Here is a 25,009-nt window from a genome sequence, read left to right on the forward strand (position 1 = left end):
TTTAACAAGGTGACACCTCACAGTGTGTTTTATAACCTGTAACATGGTTGGCTCCTAATAGTGTTCACTTCAAAAGAGTGAAAATTGGTAGCTAGTTACTTGGTGGTTTTTTCCATATTGAGTTTCCATGTTAAATATGGTGTCTCTTGTGTTCATGTTATTTGTTTATGCATGCATGTTAAATCTTTGTGAATGCTTAAAAATCACTAATTAATTCATCTACTGAGTTACAACACTTTTCTATGTGACTACTGAGTGATAGCAGTAACTAGTTTTATAAGACATCTAAGGGATTTGTGGATTTTTTTTTTGTAGTAACTGATTCACACCCCCCCCCCCCCCCCCCCTTAGTTACTCCATCTATATTTCCAACAATTGGTGTCAAAACATTTGGTGCTTGTAGGAAGGATTTCAAGGATCTAAGCTATAGATCAGGATGTCTTACAAGAGGGAAATTCCAAGGCCCGACAAGGATAACTTTTCAGCATGGCAAGGTCTCATGAGACTCCATCTGGCTTCCATTGGAGATATAGGATAGAAATATCTTGATGAAGAATATGTAACTTCTTTTGGTACACTATGTGTCAATGATATTGTTAAGAAGAAGACTCATAACACCATGATGATAGACATTGCATCAACCCTAAGCTATAAAGAATTTGATGATATCGAGGACTGTAAAACTACCTTTGCTATGTGGAACAAGCTGAAAGATATCTATGGAGGTGATGATAATGTAAGAAGATCCAAAGAAAAAAGTCTAAGAGGACAATTTGATCAGATGAGGATGAGAGAGGATGAAAACATTGCCAAATATGTTGAAAGAGTCAAAACAAGCGTCAGTGCAATCAAAGCTTCTAGAGGAGATATCAAGGAGGAAATAGTTGTAAGTAAATTTCTTAGAACATTGCTTCCCATTTATGCAATTAGAGTTTCTGCAATTCAAAAAAGAAGATGTGAAGCAAATCATAAGATAAATTTAGAGGTTGTAGTAGGAAGATTGATTGTATTTGAGCTACATAACTATGACAACTATGTTCCAGCTTCCAAGAACATTGAATCAGCATTTGAAGTCAAGCTTTAGCTCAAAGAAAAGGGCAAGAAGATAAAGGATTCTTAGTTAGAAATTGAAGAAGAATCATAACAGAGTTTTGACAGTGATCTTGAGGTGGTTGAAGCTCTACTAGCAAGGAAATATTTGAGAGGCAAAGGAAAATACAAAGGTAAGGTTCCTTTGATCTGTTTTTCATGTGAGGAAATTGGCCATATTGTTGCTAGGTGCCCAAACAAGAAAAACAAGGATGAGAAGAAAGGTCACAAGTGTAATGGCAAGAAAGACTTCAAATCATTCAAAGACGAAGGTAAGAAAACATGTTTCATGGCTAAGGATTTTGACAATAGTGAAGATGAAATTATTTACATTGCTATGAAAGATGAATCTGATAATGATGAGGAAGATAAAATGGCACTTATCTCTCATGTAAGCAAAAATGATACATGGATCATAGACAGTGGTTTCTCTCATCATATGACTAGTGATAAAACAAAGTTTGAACATTTTGAAGACTATGATGGTGGTAGTGTGAGGTGAAAGATAAAATGGCACTTATCTCTCATGTAAGAAAAAAAGATACATGGATCATAGACAGTGGTTGCTCCCATCATATGACTGGTGATAAAACAAATTTTGAACATTTTGAAGACTATGATGGTGGTAGTGTGAGGTTTGGAAATAATGAACCTTGTTGCATAAAAGGAAGAGGAAGAATCTCACTAAACAAAGAGCTTGTATGTGATAATGCCTATTGGGTTGAAGGTCTAAAACACAATCTGTTGAGTGTGGCATAGCTAATCAATATTTGATTCAAAGTGGAATTCATGCATGAAAAAGTGCAAGACTGTTGGATGATAAAGGAAAGCTGATTGGATCAGGCATATAAACAAAAGGTAACTTATTCTATCTTGAACTTGGTGAATGTTCATGTTTCATTGCTCAAGTTGAAGAAAGTTGGTTATGGCACAAAAGGTTATGTTATGTGAATTTTTATAACTTTGTGAAAATAAGCAAATTCAGGAAAGTAAGAGGCATTCCTAGTATAAAGAAACCTGATGTTGGTCTATGGAAGAACTATCAGATTGGTAAGATGGGAAAGACTAGCTTTAAAAGTAAAAACTATCAGTCTGAAGAAATTTTGGAAATTGTGCATACTAATTTTTGTGGAACTATTGGAATTGAGAGCTATACTAGAGAAAAATTCTTGATTCTTTTTGTTGATGATTACTCTAGAATGATGACTGTCATATATCTAAGAGAGAAATTAGAAGCATTTGACAAGTTCAAATAGTATTTAGCTAGAGTAGAGAAGGAAACAGGGAAAAGACTGAAATACTTGAGGTCAGACAGAGGTGGTGAATTCATCTCCCATGAATTGAATAACTTTTGCATTGAAAGAGAAATCAAAAGACAAGTATCAACTCCTGGAACTCCCGAGTAGAATGGAATAGCTGAAAGAAAGAATAGATCTATCATGGATTGTGTAAGAACTTTAATGATTGAAAAGAATATTGCTATCAAATATTGGAAGGAAGCTATCAGCACTACAGTTTATACCTTGAACCAAGTACAGTTGAAGAATGACTCATTCAAAACTCCCTATGAGTTATGATATGGCTATAAACCCAATGTAAGTTACCTAAAAGTATTTGGAAGTAAATGTTACATTTTGAAAGAATCCAAAAAAGATGAATTTGATGTGAAGGGTGATGAAGACATATTTTTGGGATATTCTTGCAAGAGTAAGGCATATAGATGTTTGAATTTATCTACTCACAAAGTCATAGAAAGTGCACATGTGAAAGTTGATGAGTTTGCAAAAAGGACTGAAGAAGAAAGCAAAAAGGAACCAAAAGATTACAATAGCTTTGTTTTCATTGAGCCTGATACAATGCCAGACACATCTATCAATCAGGAAACTTCTACTCTCGAGTCTTGAGTTGCAAGAAGTTCAAACCGAGTTGTAGGAACCTAAGTCACATTCAGATGCTACTGAGCCAATGCCTACCAAGTCTGAAGGACCCAAGCAACAGTTAGATCAACTAGAACCAAAAGTTGGAACTCAAAATGAAGACAGTGGAACTCGATCAAAAAGAAAGGAACATATATTAGCCAAGTGTGTTAGGAGACATCATGCACCAGATCAAATTATTGAAGACAAATCTGAAGGTACTATGACAAGAAGTAAGTTAAAAGGTACTTGTTTACTTGCTGATTTTGAACCTAGAAATGTCAAAGATGCATTAGAAAATGAAATTTGGATTGAGGTTATGAATGAAGAGATAGCGAAAATAGAGAAGAACAAAACATGGACTCTTGTACCTAGGCCTAAAGACAAAAATGTGATTGGAACTAAGTGGGTATTCAGAAATAAGTTGAATGAAGATGGTAAGGTATTAAGAAACAAAGCTAGATTGGTATGTAAAGGCTACTCTCAAGAAGAAGGAATTGATTATGGAGAGACTTTTGCTCTTATTGCAAGACTGGAAGGTGTCAAGACCTTAATTGCATATGCTGCATACAAAAGATTTAAAGTATATCAAATGGATGTCAAATCTACATTTCTCAATGGTATTCTGGATGAAGAAGTCTACATTGAACAACCTAAAGGTTTTTTTGATCCAGACAAGAAGGACATGGTCTACAAATTACACAAAGCATTGTATGGTCTGAAACAAGCCCCTAGAGAATGGTATGAAACATTGCATAACTATCTTATTCAGTTTTCAGAGAACTAATGATAATAGTAGCTTGTATATCAAGGAAGGACTAGATAACAAGATTGTTTTGGTAGAAATATTTGTGGATGATACTTTGTTTATAGGAAATGATGATTTATGCAAAGAATTTTTAGAGAAAATGAACAAGTAATTTGAGATGTCAATGTTTGGAGAGATCAAATTCTTTGTTGGTCTTCAAATTTAGTAGAGCAAGAATGACATCTACATCACTCAGTATAAATATATCAAGGAGATACTCAAAAAAGTTGGTATGGAAGATTGTAAACTAGTTGGGATTCCCATGTGTACTGGACTAAAGCTTACCAAGGATGATGAATCAAAAGAGGTAGATCAGACCTTATATAGATCAATGATTGGAAAGTTGCAGTGTGTAGTTCATAAAAAACTAGATATTGCTCTTGCAGTTGGTATCGTAGCAAGATTTTCAGCAAACCCAAGAGAAAATCACATGATGGCAATCAAAAAGATCATGAGATACTTGAAAGGCACTGAAGATTATGGATTGTGGTATAAAATTGGAGGTAATCTGGACTTGAAAGTATTTACTGATGTTGATTGGGTAGGAAACATTGATGAAAGAAAAAACACAAGTGGAGGAGCATTCTTTTTTGGAAAGAGGTTGGTTTCTTGGACAAGTAAAAAGAAAAATTGTTCATCCCAATCTACAACAGATGTAGAGTATGTTGCAGCAACAGTGAACTATTCTAATATTGTTTGGTTTAAATAGTTGTTAGAAGGTATGAAGGTTGAGATCAAAGAACCAGTTGTTATGTTTTGTGACAATACAAGTTCTATCAACATATCTAAAAATTCAGTGATGCATTCAAAAACCAAGCACATTGAAATAAAGTATCACTTTGCCAGAGAATTAGAGCAGGATAAGGAGATCAGATTGGAATATGTCCATTCAAAGGAACAAACTGCTAACATATTCACCAAGCCATTACCTAAGGATGCATTCTTGTATCTAAGAGGTAAGCTAGGGGTCATTCCCCCATCTGAAGCTCACTAAAATGAAGTTTTAGTGATGCATCAACAGGAACCAAGTTGGAGATCTATTAGTTGATACAGCATAGTCATGGGAACATTGCATATGAATAATTACTTAAGGTTCATTGCTACTTATTTGGTTTGTGTTGTCTTTGATATGTGTTGTCAAAGAGGGAGAGTATACTGTCATATCTTTCTGAAATTTGAATTTGATTGTGGAGAGTTTGTTGTTTAGAAATGATGCTATGTAATTCCTTCATAGAGGGAGATTACAACATTAGAGAAGTTTGTGGCATAAAATCTAAGAGGGAGAAATATTCTATCAAGAAAAGACTTGTTCTCAAATTTCATCTACTATGACATGTTGTGTTGCCATCAATGCCAAAGAGGGAGATTGTTGGATACAATTGTTCAATTGTGTGTTGTCTTTGATGTTACACAAATGCCATATCAGTTATCTAACAGAATCTACCGAGCTCAGTTGGTCAGCAAAGCAAATTATAGAGTCTACCGAGCTTTCCTGAAAGTTACTCTGTGGAAACAATTTCTATCGAGCTCACTCGGGCATCGAAGGATTCTGTGGCAGAAGTCAATTTCTACCGAGCTTGCAAGGTTCACGAAGGAAAGTTAATGTTTACCGAGTTCACTTAGTCTCCTAAGGATTTTGCAGAGTTTGCAGTATTTACCGAGCTTCAGTTGGTTAACACTAAAAATCATTTTTGGAGCAGTGTTTACCGAGCAGGGTCAGCCAATGAAGGACTTCATTGTTTTGGGAAATAAAGCTTAATTGTTTCATGTAATTATTAATTATAACCCTAAAGCGGTAAAAATAGTTGTATAAAAGGGCTTAGGGTTAGGGATTGTTTCATTGTTGTGATGTGAAAATTGGTTCTTGTGGCGATATTGAGTTGTAAGGGATTATAGATTATAATCAGGTTGTAATCACTGGATCATAATAATATTGAACTTGTTCTTTGGTGGACGTAGCCCAGGGATTGTGTGAACCACATTAAATCTTGGTGTCTTGTGTTATTTTTTGTGTGATCTATTATTTTCTAATATTTTTTATATGTGCATGTAATTGTTATTTCTATCTATGGTTTAATCCTAACAATCATGAGAAAATGGAATTTGACCATTGATGAGAAAAGGAATTTGAATAAAACTTGTGCATGATATCTAACTTGTGCAAGAGTTTAGGTAGAAACCCATGCAAAAGATATGTCAAATAGGAGGACCACTTGAGAAATATGCCAAAAACATATCAATCTACTATTTAGAAATATGATTTTTATTTTTTGTGGTATAGTAAAAAATAAATAGTAAAAACCAAATCTAACACCCTTCTAAATATATGACATGGTATTGAAATGAAATAAAAGACAAGTTTCTGATTATTTCCACGATACCAAACAGTCCATGGAACCATAGACCAATGAAAATTGCAACTACAAAAAAACCATAACCTCTATTTTTGAGTATCCCCTATTATGAATTTTGATATTGTAGCTGAAATCTTTAAAGATTCAATTTTCTAAATATTAGCATGATTGATTTGTATGCCATACCAATGTCATTCTTCTTCAATTGATTAAAAAACTACTAACATTAGTAATTCATTTGTACAAATTTTTGAAAGGTTTTTTACCTAATTCATTTTCCTCGAATTTCAATAGGAGCTTAAATCCTCTCAAGAAAATTAAAACTTCAAAGATATTAACAAAAAATACCTCCACCAAAGTAATGCAACAGTGAGGACTATTAAAATTTAGTGTTTGGAGAATTTAAATAACAAATGAAGATGAAAGAGCTAAATCCAACATGTAAAGAAACAAAATATATGATCTCAACTACATCCATACCAATTTCCATGGAAATATATAAAGTTGAATGCAAACGAGGAAATTGGCATAAAGTGTTGAATGATGTTGAGAGAGAATAAGGAGATTGTTTGAAAGCTAAGAAAATAGAGAAAATCCACTATGCTTATTTGTCCAACTTGCCTATTAAAGAAGAATAAATATCCTCATTCTCTACTTCATTGTGATAATTTTTGTCTATCCTTGTGATTTTTTCTATGCTTCTTGTGGCTAAGTATAAAAAGAATTCCTAAAGTATAAAGAAAAGTATCCCTAGGGCAACTTCTCCATTATCCCATTTGCAGTAAGGTTTCTAATGTGACAACAAATCTTGCTTCTTCCCCAAGACCTCTTAGGTCCTCCTTAGGTCATACACTTGACCAAATAGTGCTTACAATCACCCTATGCTCCTTAGGACTCTATTCAATAGTTCTTAAACCATTCAATTGGTGTACATCAACTAAGTAGAAAAAACTTGCTTATTAACTCTCCATCAACACAAGTAACCCCAAATATTCATTAGACCTCCCAAGTGGATGGATAGTCATCTAGGAATTTATTTGGACTCCCTTCAAGGTCCTCAGTCAAAATCAACCTTGAAACACTAATTGAGTTCCAACTACTAAGCAAAAGCATTCAAATGCTTGAAATAGGGCTACAAGAATTAGCCCTAATGTAGTAAAACCCAATTATCTTGCAAAAATTCTTAACAAGGGGTCCAATAAACCACCATTCCAAATACCCTTTTCAGAGACCTTAAGGATTTTGGGGGTCTAGGGTTCCCAACTTGTCTATATTGTATGGGCACAACTCTAGCCTTAAAATAAGGGTTTTAAGGGTTTGACATGTTTGATGGAAAAAGTGTTTACCCTTCCTCAGGACTTCCACCAAGGCTTACCATTTGGATTGGGGTTACTCCACAACACCTTCTAACATATTCCAGGCTCTAGTTGAAGTATCAATAACATTCAACCTCTCCAAATCCACTTGCTCTACTCTATGATTCCTAACCAAGTTACTAGGACTTGCCTAGGGCATCACTACAATAATAGCTCCTTAGCATTCTAGGACCCCATATCCACTATACACTATGTACATGGATTCATGTTCCAAATCCCAAAAGACCATACAGGTACTACAGTGGGAAGTGGCCCTATGACCCCATTTGTGCAAACAACCTGTTTTAGAACAACAAACTGGTAGGGAACAAAACAATTATTTCCAACACTCAAAAGCTACAAAATGTGAAACTAAAGTCATAAAGAATATTAAATCCACCTAATCTAACACCTCCAAAACAAAAATTTCCAAATCTAATCCATATACAAACCAAAAACACTCAAAAACATAAAATTGTTATTGAGAATTCGCTGCTTAATCCATACAATGCAAAAGCTAACTTCTCCAACCCCTTGAACAGGTTGAGAATGGCCTCATATAGGCTTACCCTTAGTGCTCCTAACTCTTTTAGATAGTTATTTCTCCTTCTAGACAAAGTTGCACAAAATGCAAGAAAAGTTGTCAATGTTGTCATTGACAACATTGACAATAATTGAGCAACTTTTACTTCTTATGGAGTTAAGCCCTCAAAATTTCTCCAAAATCCATGAAACATTTCATAATGTCCAAATAGGACTTAAAAAATCTAAATATGGCCTTAAAACCTCTATTTGACCATTCTACCCTTCTAGGCCCCAAAACACCTAGTTTGGCCTAGTGAGCAACTTTGACCTATTTGGGATTGTCAAACCTAATACCTTACCTTCTTAGGAGTACATGAGTTCCTTTATTCACCTAGTGGTGTGGATAGCACCCCTAAAAGGAAAAATCCCAAAGGTAGCCCTAGGTCTTCCTTAGCCACCTAGGTGCCCCTACACCATACTCCCCATAGAGAAAAGTTATGTCACTCCTATGGATAGTAGGTCTTTGTTGATGTCCAGTTTGTTGAAATTTTCCTCAGGAATCCATGTGGCTTCTAAGTCTAGTTTGTCTTTCCACTTGAGAAAGTTCTCCATGTAGACCTTATTTCTAGTGGCTTTCTTGAATATGGAGTCCAATACCTTTTTATCCTCCAAGTTGTTGGAAGAAGGGATTACTGTAGGTGCCAAGTCATCCTGAAGTCCTTGACTGCTATGAGCATCAGTAGGTAAGGGTCATTTAAACTGAATCAAATCTTGTACATTAAAAACTAGAGATATGCCCAAATCTAATGGTAAGTCAATTTCGTATGCATTTACCCCATATTTTTTTGTGATCTTGCAAGGTCCTACTCTCTTCATATGCAACTTAGTAGGTACACCTTTCTACAATCTTTCCTTGTTTAAGTGCACCATGATATAATCCCCAATAGAGAACTCAATGTTCTTTCTCCTTTCATCTATTTTGGCCTTCAACTTTTGTGTATTGTGTTGAATGGCCTTTTTGATTTGGTCTTGTGTCTCTTTCATGGCTTGGGAAAAATCTTCAGTATGTTCACTCCTATGCTCCATTCCTCCAAGATCCCTCAACTCGCACACACCTCTAGGATGCATGCCATAGACAACTTCAAAGGGGCTTCTACCTGTGGTTTTCCTTCTATCATTGTAGGCATACTCTGCTTGGGGAATGATGACATCCCAAGTTTTCCCATACTCCTTAGTTAGGCATCTTAAGAGATTACCTAGTACCCTATTGACCACTTTAGTCTAACCATCAATTTGAGGGTGATATGCTTATCCAAAGGACAAATTTGTGCCAAGTCTACCCCACAAGGTCTTCCAAAATTGACTCATGAATTTCACATCTCTATCTAAAACTATGCTTAATGGAAGGCCATGAATCCTCACAGCCTCTTGAAGAATAGATGGGCAATGTGGCTTGCATCATTAGTAGTCTTGCATGGAATAAAGTGTCCCATCTTGCTAAACCTGTCAACAACTACATAGATACTGTCATAGCCCTATTTTGTCTTTGGTAGACCTACAATGAAATCCATGCTCACACATTACCATGGCCTATTTAGGATTGGTAAGGGTTGATAGAGACCTATATTTCTCATCCATCCTTTAGCTTTCATACATACCATGCATTGTTCCACATACTTGGTTACATCGTTGACTAGTTTAGGTCAATAGTAGAATCTTTGGACCAAGTCTAGAGTCTTGCTTACACCAAAGTGTCCACTTAGACTCCCATTGTGGTTCTCCTATATTAGGTTCTTTATTATTGATCCCCTTGGCACACACAATTGATAACCCTTAAATAGCAACCCATTTTGTAAGGTAAACTTAGAATACTTGCTATGAAAGTAGTTCTCAAAAGCAGAACATACCTTGTAGGACTCTCCAAAGTCTTCATCTTCCTTATAGAGACTCTTGAATCTCTCTATCCCAATGCTATGTAGTTGAACTTCTTGGACAATTAATAAATTCTTGCTCAAGGCATCTGCTACCTTGTTCAAATTCCCCTTCTTGTGCTTGATTGTGAAAGTGAATGCCTACAAGTACTCCATCCACTTCAAGTGCCTATTACTTAACTTTTCTTGAGTATTAATGTAGCTCGAGGCCTGATTATCATTAAATACAACAAATTCATTGGGTAATAGATAGTGCCTCCACTTCCTAAGAGACTGAACCAGGGCATATAGTTCTAGGTCATAGGATGCATAATTTTTCTTGGTCTCATTAAGTTTCTCACTAAAGAAGGCTAATGGCCTACCTTCTTAACTCAACACTCCCCCTATTATTGGGCCACGTATATCACATTATAGGGTGAAGAGTTTCTCAAAACTAGGTAGTTGCAAAATAGGTTGGGTAGCTACTTGCTTCTTGAGCATTTTAAATCACTTTCCAGCTTCTAAGGTCCACCTAAACTTGGTCTTGACCCTATTGGTGTTTTAAGAAGTGCTAAAACTACTAAGCGACAAAATGCTTAATACCAAAATGACAGTACATACACAATCTAAAGACTAGCCTATTCTTATTAACAATTGCATATGTAAGGTATTTGGACCCAACTTCAACAAAACCACAGATGGTTTTCTACTCTTTTGGCTCTGCAAAACCAGGGTGGGTGTACCCAGGGATGGTTCAAAATTGAAACAAATGTATGAGGATTGTTCTTAGTTTCATTCTGATTCTCATTTCAAGATCCTTAAACATATACATAATTCTTACTAACTTGATAAAACACATCCCATAAACAGATATGGCCAAGAATTCTTCTATAGATCTGCAGATGTTTTCAACAACAATGGCTAACTGAAGCTAAAACATTCCATGTAGACAAGTGCTAGCCAACTTTGAAGATCTACAAGAAATAAAAGTAAAATTTGATTTGATGATGCATTTGAAAAACCATTTGTAAGATATTTCTCCTTCAGCTGAAATAACTTGATCAGTGCCTAATCCATTGGGATTCAGAGTCTATAGCAAATTCTTAGATCTAATTTGCTGCCTTACAACAAATTCTATCAGCAATTCTTATCAGAACTTATCATTCAAAAATCATTTTCAATACTTAAGGAATCTTATCACATTCATCAAAGCCTTTATTTAATCCATTGAATTAACAGCAATGATAAATGGATATACAACCTAATTTGATTGCATTCAATTGCACAAGCTTTTACTCATACAACATCAAGGTAGCTAAGTATTTAAAAGGAGACAAAATTCAGAAAGAACTGATATGGGGACAGTTCATAATTTGTATTCATTTCCTTTGAAAATCGTATATCCTTTACAGTAGACTCAGAATGGCCTTCAGAAAGAAACACAGGTCATTCTATATTCATGTATTCTCAGAGAATTTGACAGCAAAATACATTACAAACTTGCTTTCAAAATTTGGACCAAAAACCAAACTAAGCACAATACTTAGAAGAAATAGAATTCAGACCCTTCTTTAGCCTTGGGATCTCACTTAAATAGTGTGAGATGCAACAAGCTTCGAGCTAAAGAAAGTGACACGTGTCCTTTTACAAAAATTGCGTAAATTACCCCTTTTCAGAAGAAAACCGAACAAACAAAACAAAACAAATAAAACAGAAGGCAAATGACAGCTGGAGCATAAAATCTTCAATTTTGTCCTTTTCTCTAGCTGCTCCCAGTTGGTAGTGCTTTGATTTCTGCGATTGCTTCCCAGAAAAATATTTCTCTTTTAGTGGGCCAATCACATTCTTTAACTGTTGTTAATTCATCCACTGTTTTCTGCCACCTGGCATCAGTAATCACCCTTCCTTCTATGATAAACCTATTCACTTCAGTTTCAATCTTGAAAAGGGTATCAATTAGTTCATTGAAAAGACATTCATCAATACCATCTTGGAGGACGGACACCACTTGTGGCAAGTCTATAATGTGATCAAAAGAATTAGACCACTCATCAAAATCTTTTAAATTATCATTAGAATCGATAACAAAAGGAATCAAAGAATAGAAACCATTTGTTAGCATTTTTAATTTACTTTGAATTACTGCCAGCTTCCCTGTGAAGATTTGCAATAATTCTTTCACTTTGTCCATACCTTCCTTCACAGTAATAACTTTATCTAGGAGATCTGGCTTCTTGGCTAAAAAGGGTATCAACCTGTCAAAAAATTGCATATAGGGTCCCCACTGTTGAAAAATAGGCTCAAGCCATCTAACTGCACCCATGCATACCTGTTCTGCAGATTGTAGACTGATGAATGTATTATGAGTATCCTGAGATATTCTTTTTAGAATGTTGATTCTATGATTTAATACATTCATCAAAACATTTTTCTTGGTATTATTGTCGATCTGGGAAACTTATGTTTCCACACTAATCATAGGCACTGACACTGTTGTTCCCATAAGCATTTCTTCTGTTTGGGCCTCTGCTTCTACTTTGTGCCTTCTTTCTTCCTCTTGCCTTGGTGCATGCTCTGCCTCTGCTGCTATCTTGAGCTATTCTTTGAGGGATTTTATTTCTGTTTCTAGAATCTTAATTTTTTCCTCCAACTCCTCTATTCTTTGTTTCTGTACATGGCTCATTTTGAGCTCTTCTTCATATGTTCTCCTAATATCAAGGCATTCATTAAACATTGCAGCTAACTTATCCTCAATTTCATCAACCTTTTCCTCATTCATAAGAGCAAAATGTTTTACCAAACTGGAGATTTCCTTCCCAATAGTGCTCTCCAATGTCCACACAATCATATTACCCTGAGCAATTTCTTATATATCCATCATCTTAGGCTTCTTGGTGTCAGGGGTCACACTCCATACTGCTAGGGTTTTAGTGTCCACATTAAAACCTGACCTTCTTTTAAAACCTTCACTGCTAGTGGCTTCATAACTGATGGCCTTATCTTGTCTTCTCATTTGGTCCAATACAAAAGCTTTCTCAATGTCCCAATGTGGTATTAGAATCATGCCACTCCTATGTACTAATTCCCTAGCTTCTGCGGCAGTCATTGTTTCACTTTCAGGGTCATAAGCCAATAGTTTTTCAACTAACTCTTTATTTTTCTCTGGATCTTCTCCTGGCATGAGACTCAATGTGAGTTCATTTTGTTTGATTTTATAGAGAAAACTTTTAAATTCTGATGATATAATAAAATCATCATCTTCCATGAATTTCTCAGATTGAATGAGCCTGTCATCCAACCTTGATGTTGCAATTTGCATGTCAGTAGAAGCTTTTCCTGCTTCAGTAGCCCTTTGATGAAAATAATTTTTCCTAATATCAGCAAAATACTCACTACTTCCAGACATGACTTGTATAGCTCTGCTTACCACCTTTTCAGGGATGTGCATTTTCCTTTGTCTTTTATTTCCTTGTGGCATCCAGGCTGATGTTGATGGTTGCTCTTCTTCCAAATCAATTTCTAATTGTGTATTTGGTTCAGGGGATTCTCTATTTACAATGGCTTCTTCTCCCTCTGGCTCATGAGGCATTTGTAACATAATATGATCAAAATTCTCAATCATTTTCCTCAGATTATTTGGATATGGAACTTCCGTATAAAAACCCTTAAAATCAGGGTTGGTCCTCTTCAAAGCATTTTCCACTTTCCTTATTTCTTCATACTTCCTCAATAACTCATCTGCCTCCCCTGTTGCTACTATGTTGGCAATTAGGTCCTCTATAGGGATAGGCTTACTTGGAGGCAGAACAAAACCCCTAATGGTCTTAACCTCGTTTGCAATATAACTGTCAGGATCATACATCCTATAGGGCCCAGTAGCAAATTTATACTGACCTAAATAGTCACTCAATTCCTCAAAAGCATTCTTTCCTATTTCAAAGTCTCCTACCTTAAAGGTTCTACATACAAAAGTAGGCTTATGCAGAGAGGGAGGGATCATTTCTTTATTCATCAATAAGAATTGCCAAAAGAATTCAATAATGGCCAATCTAGGGGGTAGATATTTAGGCAATAGATGAGGAGGCTGTGGGCATGCAAAAACTCTGATTAAAGTACATTCTTTAAACAAAAATATGCTTCCCCAGTTATGATCTAATTTTATTTTTTCATCTAAGAAAGAGGGCCTAAGCAGAGTCTTCAAAACATTGGGTGCCCTAAAGAAAGTATGATCTAGCTGCCTCATAATAACAGAACTGAACAAATTGAAAAAAACTAGAGCATTTGAATAGAAGAAATCTTTATGCCAAATACGAGTCCAGAGTTGCACAGGTAACTCACCAAATTCATCAGAAGTTTGATCAATGAAGTCTCCACTGATGTACCCAATGTTGCTATACAGGATAAGGTGCATTAATAATGAATAATGGTAGAACTTGAAGTCTTTCAGTTCTCCTTTCTTAGCATCACAAATCTGCATGTGCATACTATCAATGATAAAGGCCACATAATCATACTCCTTATGATGAAAAGGATCCTGTATGTCGCATGCCATCAAAAAAAGAGAACCATATACACAATCCTCTGCACCATCACTTCCCAATACTTTGTGCAACCCATACATTGTGTTTTTGAAATAATTTTTGAACCTACTCAAAGGTAAAAAGTCTCCCACCTTTTTTGGGATTAACCCTGCCTTCTTAACTTTGTAAGGAATGTGTGTCAGCATGACATTGTTTACAAAGTAGATTTTATTCCTAGCAAATTATCCTTGTAAGTCTGCAATGTCAATAGGTACATCCATTTGTCCCATCAATCCAAAAGCCTCAATAAAAGAAGTTATGTCCAATGTACATAATACACTCCCATTATGCCTATGAAAAGTCCTGGTTACTGGATTGTATGAATTTATTAGGGCCTTCAACAGGTCAACATCAATGAACACTTCTGGAAAAAATAATTTTGCCATATTTCTATTCCAAGGGTTACATACTAGCACATTCTCTATTATGTTCTGATAAAAGTACATAAAAAGATCATAGCCAATAATTATAGGGCATTTAGCATCTTGATCAAAAGCATAAGGGTTTCTGAATATATGATCATTTGCAGAAATTGCATTTGACGACCCTGGAAGGAGTTTTAACCAGTCTTCTGCATGGTTGTTCAATTTTCTGACCCTTGTCTTCTTTTCTGTTTTGCTAGCAGATTTCTTCCTTTTTCCTTCTGGTGTGACTTCTACCACATCATCACCGTCGTCTTTGACTTCGAATTCTTCTGCGTGCACCTCTTCAACTTCTTGGTCGGCCATGTTTTTTTTTTTTTACTTTGAATTCTTCTGCAATTTCACAGGATACACAGAGCTTTGTAGCTTTCAAAACTTCATAACAGCACAAGAACAAGCTTCTTGAGGCTGGTAATTCAATTAAATTCTTGATGTTTTAATTATATATCTGCCAACCTTTTTAATAAATTTAGCATGCATGAGCTTTAAAACTTATGATCGCAGGTCGCCATCAGGGTATATCAGCCGCAAAATTGGATGCTGATTGTACTTTTCAAAGCCTTAATTTACTTGGCTACAGTAATTTTGTCCTTTTTTTCTTATCTATCGTAACACATCAAAGGTTCTTTCTTATATGACTATCTTTCATTTTTACGCTGAGTCAAACCTTCAATCTTCGTGATGCCGAAAATGCTCTCGATGGATCTCTACGCTCACTCGGAGAAGCTTCAAAATGCCCTAATCGTAGGAACGTAATGATGCTCTTACACTGTTTTGCAAATCCCTTTTACGTTCCTACGAAACCTTTTACCCCGTAGGATCTCAAGCCCTTCTACTGTGTGTTTCCGCCTTTACAATTTAAGCTTCTTCCGTATAAGCGTAAAGATCCTTAACTCTGTCTTATTACCTTTTACGCTTATACATAACCCTTTACACTAGAACATCGAAAACCTTTTTACTAACATCTTCGTTCTTACGATTCAACATTCCTCGTGTGAGCGTAAAACCCTTATTCAAGCCGTCCTTGTAGCCTTTACGCTCCTACGTGCACGTATCTACGGAGACCTTGGAAACCCCCTCTACGTTATTCCGCTTATTTCATTTCTTGGGGCAGCGTAAGGCTTCAAAACTTAGCTCTCGCTCTTATGACTTAGCTTTATTCGTATCACCGAAGAGCCCTCTCAACTACTATTGCGGTCTCATGTCTTCCTTTTATCGTATGAGCATAAACCCCTTTTACTGATCTTCCTTCTCACCTCTTTACGCTTACACACTGAGACTGGATCCATAACCACGGAAAAAAGAAAAAATAGCTCTTCGTTCATATGCTTAACCTACAAGCGTAAGGGTGTAATATCAAAAGCTTAAGTCATATGCCACGAGGGATGGGCACATCTGACATAAATGTCGTGTCTCCATCTGATTTGCTACAACTGGGCCCTTCTGACACTTCAACAAGTCCCACATGATTCCTTTACCGCTAAGAACAAATCTTTACGGTTGTCCGCAAACCCAAGAATCGTAGACACGTAAACACCATGAAACCTTGCCTCCGTGCTTACGAAAAAACCTTTACTCATAACACCGTAATACCCTCGCATGCCCTTCAGATCATGCTTTACGCCTTTATGCTACCCATTGAGGCGTATACGCGTAGATCACATTGCAAGCTTCCCCGCTCCTTTGCTCAAGGTATTTAGTCGTAAACCCGTAGAAAGAGCTTTTCAAGGTGCAATAAATCCTTTACGCCTCTTCGCTATATCAGAAAGCATGGCCACAGAAACCAAAAGCAAAAGGCATTCCATTGTTACATGAAACCTCACACCGTAAGAACGTAAAGGACTAACTTAAAACATTTTACAACTCCTTCTGAGAAATTCAAAAGGGATGCCATCAATTTCAGACCTGGGACAATTTCATGGCTGTTTTAAAAGATCAATCTGGAGAAATCAATAGACTCTGATAACACATGAAACAGGGCAAGACTAGGGCAATCCTAAAAAACTCAAATGATTTCTCACCATAATTTTCAAAAAGAATTTGCAAGTGTGAAAAATCAGACCAACAGACCCCACCCTTTATGGTCTCTAGCAAAGGTGCACATATGCCACTAAAGTTTCTAATAAAAATCCTATAGAATTGAGCAAGACAATGAAAAATCTTACCTCAGTTGATGTAATAGGTGGTGGCCAATTTAGTATTGCAGCAACCTTCTCTTGGTCCATCTTTAAGGTTCCCTTAGACACCACAAAGCCTAAGTACACAAGCTCTTGCTTGAAGAAGTCACACTTCTCAAGGTTGATAGCAAACATTTCCTTATGAAGCCTCTGCAATAATGCCTCCACATGCTTGACGTGTTCCTCCTTGGTTTTGTTGAAGATAAGTATATCATCTAGGTACACTACCAAAAATCTTCCTATGAAGTCTCTAAGCACTTCATTCATGAGCCTCATGAATGTGTTAGGAGCATTAGAGAGACCAAATGATATCACTATCCATTCATAGAGCCCATATGTGGTCTTGAATGTTGTCTTCCATTCATCTCCCTCCTTAATCTTAATGTGGTGGTATCCACTCTTCAAATCCAAATTAGTGAAGTACATAGCTCCTCCAAGGCAATCCATGAGATTCTCAATCCTAGGTATGGGAAACCTATACCTGATTGTGATCCTATTTATGGCTCTTGAGTTCATACATAATCTCCTTTTCCCTCCTTTCTTGGATGTTAATACCATAAGGACTGCACATGAGCTTATGATCTTTTGAGTTAGACGTTGGTCCATCAATTCTTGCACCTGCATTTCCACTTCCAAGTTTTGGTCTGGAGTGAGCTTGTATGCTACTTTTTTAGGTAGGGAAGCACCAGGAAAAAAGTCAATTTAGTGACTTATGACTCTTCTAGGTGGTAGGGTAGTAGGAGTTCATCACTTACTATGTCCTTGTATTTTTCAAGAAGTGCTTGTACCTCCTTTGGTAAATTTGTCTCTTCGATTGTATTCTCCTCTCCTTTGGACTTCAATACTATTGCATAAATCTAGCCTTCCTCATCCTTGAGGTCCTTGACAAATTCCTTTCCACTACATAACAAGACACTAGGTACCTTAGTCTATGGCTCTTCTCCCTCCAACAAAGATTGGATTTTTAATGTTCTGCCTCCCTTCTTAAATGAGATGGAATTTTCCCTCCCATCATACATTGCTTCTCTATCAAATTGTCAAGGTTTTCCTAGTAGGAAATGGCAAGCATCCATGGGCAGGATGTCACACAAAAGTATGTCCTTATAACTTACTATGATAAAGTCCAACCAAGTCTTCTCATTGACCAATATATTTTGTCCTTTTTTGAGCCAAGTCACCTTGTAGGGATTCACATGTGGCATCTTAGGTAGCTCATGATTTTCCATTGCCTCCTCTAATATTATGTTGTCAGTAGATCTAGAGTCTACTACCACTTTGCATACCTTCCCTAGGATCTTACATCTTATCCTAAATAGTGCCCTCCTGTGCTTAGGTTCATCAGGAGTTGGTTGCCTAATCAGTACTCTTCTAAACATAAGGTTTTCACCCTTCTTTGATTCTATGTGGTCTACTTTAGAGTCCTTTCTATAGTTGTCCTCTTGAATATATGCTACACTCTTTCCATGGTTAGAAGAAGAGGGTCTGCTAGGGCATTTGTATGTGGGTGGCCTAATTGACCACACTTGTAACACTTGATACTAGCAAAGTATGAGTTACTCCTACCTGATCCTTTGCCCCTATTAGAGCCTCCTTGGTTATGTCCCCCTCTATTATATCCCCCTCTAGGAGTACTTTCAATGGCTTGCTCTGTGATTTTTTTTTCACTTTGGTTCCTTTGTTCACTTCCTCTACCTTGATAACCTCCTCTTTGTCCTCTTTGGTTTCTACCCTTACCTATGTCCTTGAAGTTAGAGTCCCCTTTCTTCCTGTTCTTTTCCTCCACCTTTAAGGCTAGTTGGTGGCACCTTTGAACAATGGTAGGTGCCCACAAACTAAGTTCCTCTTGGATGTACCACTTTAAATTGCATAAATACCTAGCCACCTTTACTAGCTCTTCTTCTTGCTTCTTGGATCTAAGGCATAACCTCTAAAACTCCTCTGTATAAGAGGTCACATCTAAGTCTTTTTGCTTCAGTCCTTACCTTCTTTTGTGGAGTTGGATCTCAAAGTCTTCTGGTATAGAAAGTTCTCCTTCAACGTAGTAACCATGGCATTCCAGTTGGCTATAGGATCCTTGCCCATGTTGTTCCTCTCATCTTGTACATACTTCCACCATGTCAAGGCTAAGCCTCTAAAGCTTGGCTTAGCCACTTTGACCTTATGTGCCTCTGATACCTCTTCATACTCAAAATGCTTCTCCATGCCATCCAACCAACCCATTACTACATCAATATCCATATCCACTAAAAAGTGGCACACCTTCCAAAGCTTTCCCACCTAGGGCTCTAATAGCCTTCAAGAAGGGCTCTTCATTCAAGACAGGGTCAAGTTTAGGTATAACATCCTCTTTTGCTACCTCCTTACCCTTCTCATTGTCTTCTTCTTCCTTCCTTTTAACTACATCATCAACTTCATCCAATTTTGTCTTCACCTCTTCCAAGGCTAATTCAAGGAGTGCATTCTTCTCCTTTTTCTCATCAACTTCTTTGGCCATTTCTACATTAGTCACCATACTGGACTCACCCACTAACTCTCTAGTAGCTGCAAATATACACCACTTTTCCCAAGTCTTTAACTTTCTATGATACCACTTTGATGTGACAACCAATCTCGCTTCTTCCCCAAGCTCTCTCAGGGCCTTCTAATCACCCTATGCTCCTTAGGACTCTATTCAATAGTTCCTAAACCATTCAATTGGTGTACATCAACCATGTAGAACAAACTTTCTTATTAACTCTCCATCAACACAAGTAACCCCAAATGTTCATTAGACCTCCCAAGTGGATGGATAGTCATCTAGGAATGTATTTGGACTCCCTTCAAGGTCCTCAATCAAAATCAACCTTGAAACCCTAATCGAGTTCCAACTACTAAGCAAAAATGCATTTAGATGCTTGAAATAGGCTACAAGAATTAGCCCTCCAAATGCAGTAAAACCCAATTATCTTGCAAAACTTCTTAACAAGGGGTCCAACAAACCACCATTCCAAATACCCTTTTCAGAGACCTTAAGGATTTTGGGGGTCTAGGGTTCCCAACTTGTTTGTACTATATGAACATAATTCTAGACTTAAAATAAGGGTTTTAAGGGTTTGACATGATGTTTGATGGAAAAAGTGGTTAGCCTTCCTTAGGAATTCCACCAAGGCTTACCCTTTGGATTGGGGCTACTCCACAACACCTTCTAACATATTCTAGGCTCTGGTTGAAGTATCAGTAACATTCAATCTCTCCAAATCCACTTGCTCTAGTTTGTGATCTCTAACCAAGTTACTAGGACTTGCATAGGGCATCATTGCAATAATAGCTCCTTAGCATTCCAAGGCCCCATATCCACTATACACAATGTACATGGATTCATGTTCCAAATCCCAAAATTACCATATAGGTACTACAATGAGAAGTGGCTCTATGACCCCATTTGTGCAAACATCCTGTTTTAGAACAACAAACTAGCAAGGAACAAAACAATTCTTTCCAACACTCAAAACCTTGCAAAATGTGAAACTAAAGACGTACATAATCTTAAATCCACCTGATATAAAACCTCCAAAACAAAAAGTTCCAAATCTAATCCATCTACAAACCCAAAACACTCAAAAGCATAAAACTATTATTGAGAACTTGTTGCTCAATCCGTACAATGCAAAAGCTAACTTCTCCAACCCCTTGAACATGTTGCAAATAGCCTCATATAGGCTTACCCTTAGTGCTCCTAACTCTTTTAGACAATTATATCTCTCTCCTTCTAGACAAAGTTGCACGAAATGCAAGAAAAGTTGTCAATGTTGTCATTGACAACAATTGAGCAACTTTTACATCTAATGGAGTTAAGCCCTCAAACTTGCTCCAAAAGCCATGAAACCTTGCATAATGTCCAAATAGGACTTAAACCACCTAAATATGGCCTTAAACCCTCTATTTGACCATTCTACCCTTCTAGGCCCCAGAACACCTAGTTTGGCCTAGTGAACAATTACGACCTATTGTCATACCTAACACCTTACCTTCTTAGGACTACATGAGTCCCTTTATTCACCTAGTAGTGTGGCTAGCACCACTAAAAGCCAAAATCCCAAAGGTAGCCCTAGGTATTCCTTAGCCCACCTCGATGCCCCTACACTAGTTTCTCTAGAACCCAAAGGATTTGTCTTTTCTTCTACCCCTCTTCTCCTTAATCTCATTTCTAATTCCATTTTATTCCTTCTTCTTTGTTCTCTCCTTTCCATGAGATTCTTTTGCACCTTTTCCTGAAGTATGTTGTCTCTCAAAATGAATTTTCCATATGAGTAGTTTGAGCAGAGAGTAACAACAAGTTGAGAAGATTATAAATGTTTACAACTATATCTTGTCTGTAAAGAGTGCACAACATGTTGCAGAATTTATGATGACAAAATAGTAAACCCTGTACATCTTCTCACTTTTTGTCTAGAATTTTTTACTATTTATCAACCTTTGGAATGAATAGCAATAAAAAAATACGTGTTTTTGAAATATTAACCAGCCAAAACAAGGGGGTGGCCCTTACAAGAAGTCATGCTAGTCAACTACCAGTAGATTACCAACCCAGCAAAAATACCCCCTACCCCAGCTTTACACACCAAAAACATCTAGTGCGAAAAACATAAGAACAACTAGGCATCCTACTAAGATAACCATAACTAGCACTATTAAACATAAAGAGTTTTCAGACAAAGGCAACATTGCCTTAAAATTGACTAAGTCAGAGATCCACCAGAAAACCAAAACTGCATAAAACTAGAAGAGGGCCAATGCACTATTTAGCCTTTTCATCACCTTTTCCCTTGAGGAGGACATTCGCCCAGTCTTCCACCAAGTACCCAAATAGTAATTTGGAGTCCTCCTAGTTTAGATCCTCATCCTGGTTATCTTTCAACAAATGTAGGGTCGTAGCCACCACATGGGTCACTTTGATGGTGAATTTGGACAAAAGGCCAAACCTTTCCTCCAGCACCATCATTTTCTCCCTCAGCTCCTTGACCTTTGTTTTTAAAGCCAGCATTGTTTCCTCCAGATAGTCACACAACTTGCCCTTCTCCATCTCCAAGTTGTTAACTTGCAAAATCAGGGAGTCAAAACTAATTGCCCCTTTAGAATTCACCTGATCCAAGGATACCGTCATGTGGGAGGGGGCCTTATCCACTGTCTCCAAAATTTGATCCAATGTGAGATCCACCATATCCATCGTGAGGGACACAAAGATGTGAGTCACCTCCTTATAAAAAATATGTGTTATTTGTACTATTGTACTATACATGTATGTCAAACACATTTTTTCCTCAATTTTTCTTAATTGAACTAAACTATTTCCTAAGAAAAATACAATCATCTAATCAAATAAAATAAAAAAAATCATTCAAAATTCAATTATTAGTCCCTACTTATAAATAGGTAGGGAACTAATGTTTTCAGTGGTGATCACAATTAGTTTTTACAATCAAAATCAATGAATTTGTAAAGGTTAAAAACTATTTTATTTTAAAATTAATTTTCAATTAGTAATTTCTAAATTTTGATTGACCAGAAGTAATTTTCTTAGAGGTATGATTAATTTTTTGAAGTAAAATTAGAAGAAAAATAAATTCTAGAATATTCTCCACTTCTGCAACCTTCCACTAATTGTTTGCAAGTTTGTTTGCCTAAAAATATTACTTCCATCCGCGCAATCAGCCCATTCAGATGCTTTTGCTATGACATGATGAAGCTCTGGCTGAGCAACCATGTACTTCTACAAGTTCTAAAAGCCCCAACCAAACTAACATTGCTGCCCACATTTCATTTAGTGATGTCAAGTGCACTTATTAGAGAGTCTGTGTTGGTGTTGTCCCCATTGATTGAAGTTTTAAAGCCTCTGTACATGCCTGCAAAACTCTTATGGCCTAAAATGCTCACCCCAACAGTAATACAAAACTGATGTGTCAGTGAAACCTCCAACCTAATCTTAAGAAAAAGTATTATGATAAATGCAACTTAAATGAATTGAATTAACACATATTACATAAACAATAGGGCAATTAACTGGTGTTCAGAATACGCATAATTGTTCTCAGGAATGTTCCTGCGTTCGTTGGCACACATCCAAAATTGATTCCTAAAGCTCAATACTTTAATAAAGCTAAAACCATTTTTTTTGCCACTATTTTTGTTACAACTCATTTGGTTTCCCATTGCTATGAATGTTCGAACTATTATATAGTCAACAATTTTATTTGAAAATGAATGTTGTGGTTTGTTGGGGGTTCAAATATTGAGTTTTTGGATGGTGACAACAGAGAGGGCAAGCGAGGCTATAGTCGGCTTAACTCACATGGGGATGAAAGGAATAGCCTAAAAAAGAATGGCAACGATGGAACACATAATTTGTCTGCAAACTTCCTTGATTTCTTCCATCTGCAAATACTAATTGAGATGAATAAAATGTCGACTGGGCTACTAAAGGATACGAATGTGTGTCGCATACTCAACACAAAATGCTAATCTGCAAAAGAATTTCCCCAGCACAAGATAAATGAACTCGGGAAGTCACTGGATTTCAACCACCATTAATTCTTTTTTTTCAAATTTCTCCTCTCAATACTTTCTTTTCCAAATCTCTCATCGCGCATGAAGTTTTCTAGACTATCAATTTGGATTCCAAGTGAATTTTTGCTGATTGAATGATTTCCTCTCTTGATTTTCTTTCTTCCAATAAAATTTTTGGGGAGAATGGCAACCGATTTCATTTCTACTTTACTGGGCTATTAAATGGTACATTGGATTGTCTCACGATTTTCTTGGTATTTTCCAGTTTAAATTTTTGCCAGATGACTCGTTCGCCTTTGCTCCCATCACTTTGGGAGGCATGTTGAAATTCCCCCACCAACTCTAGCCCAAGTCATCGAGTTCATTAATTATCAGAATATTAACAACAAAAAAATTATTTTATTATTATAATTTAAAAGAACATATAATAATATTTTATATATTTTTAACATCTACTTTTCAATTTGAAAAGTTAACTTAAACTTTAGAATTTTAAAATAATTAATTTGATTGATAAGATACTACATTTTAAAAAGAATTGAAAAAAAAAACATAAATATAATCTAATTGAAAATTGTATAAATTTTATTATGAAATAGAGTATAATAAAACTTAAAAAGATTATATCAATATTATTTAACTAATCTTTACTCTATAAACTTTGTACATTAATATTATATTCTATAATTTCCTTCAATTCTATTGTATTCTATATTAAGTAATATTCTTTAAAAATAAATTACTAGTTTAAAAAGTTATATAATAAAGATAAATTAAAATATTTTTAATATATATCAAAAATGAATTCCCCAACCAAAATCTAAATGGAACAATGAGCTGAATTCATTTCACTAAAATGTGTCAAAAACTATATTTCATATTATAAAGAATGAAGTTTATAATTGTATTTGGAAACATAAATTGTGAGAGTTTATATTATAAAGAATGAAGTGATAGTGCAAATATCTATTATGTCAAAAATGTTATGATAAAATCATGTAACCATATATAATATCAGAGAACTGCACACCCAATCAATCAAAAGGCAGCGACTCTAGCTAGACCAAAGCCCTTGTTAAATCTAGAGATTGTCAACTATAGGGAATAAAATAATTTGTTTCAAATAGTTCAACGAAAACATTGGTTTCTCAAATCGCTTTTACAAGCTTAGAAAAGACTAGAAACATCTTCAAACTTCTCGTAGCTTTTGAAGACCGCTTCAACATCGCGTCAAGCCTACCTTTTTTGAACAAATTTGATTCACTCGGTTCAGCGAGACTCCTGTGCAATTGCTCCAAGATTTCAAAACTTGTAGCTATATAAAGCGCTC

General features: G+C 36.2%; 1 pseudogene; it reads left to right on the forward strand.

Annotated features, from left to right (window-relative positions):
* LOC149558015 (uncharacterized) overlaps positions 1-15,365 on the forward strand; it is a 104,700-nt pseudogene extending 89,335 nt beyond the window's left edge.
* The last annotated feature ends 9,644 nt before the right edge of the window (positions 15,366-25,009 follow it).

Source organism: Cupressus sempervirens, chromosome 5, assembly GCF_028749045.1.
Source record: "Cupressus sempervirens isolate cs-2001-9-10 chromosome 5, ASM2874904v1, whole genome shotgun sequence".
NCBI lineage: Eukaryota > Viridiplantae > Streptophyta > Pinopsida > Cupressales > Cupressaceae > Cupressus > Cupressus sempervirens.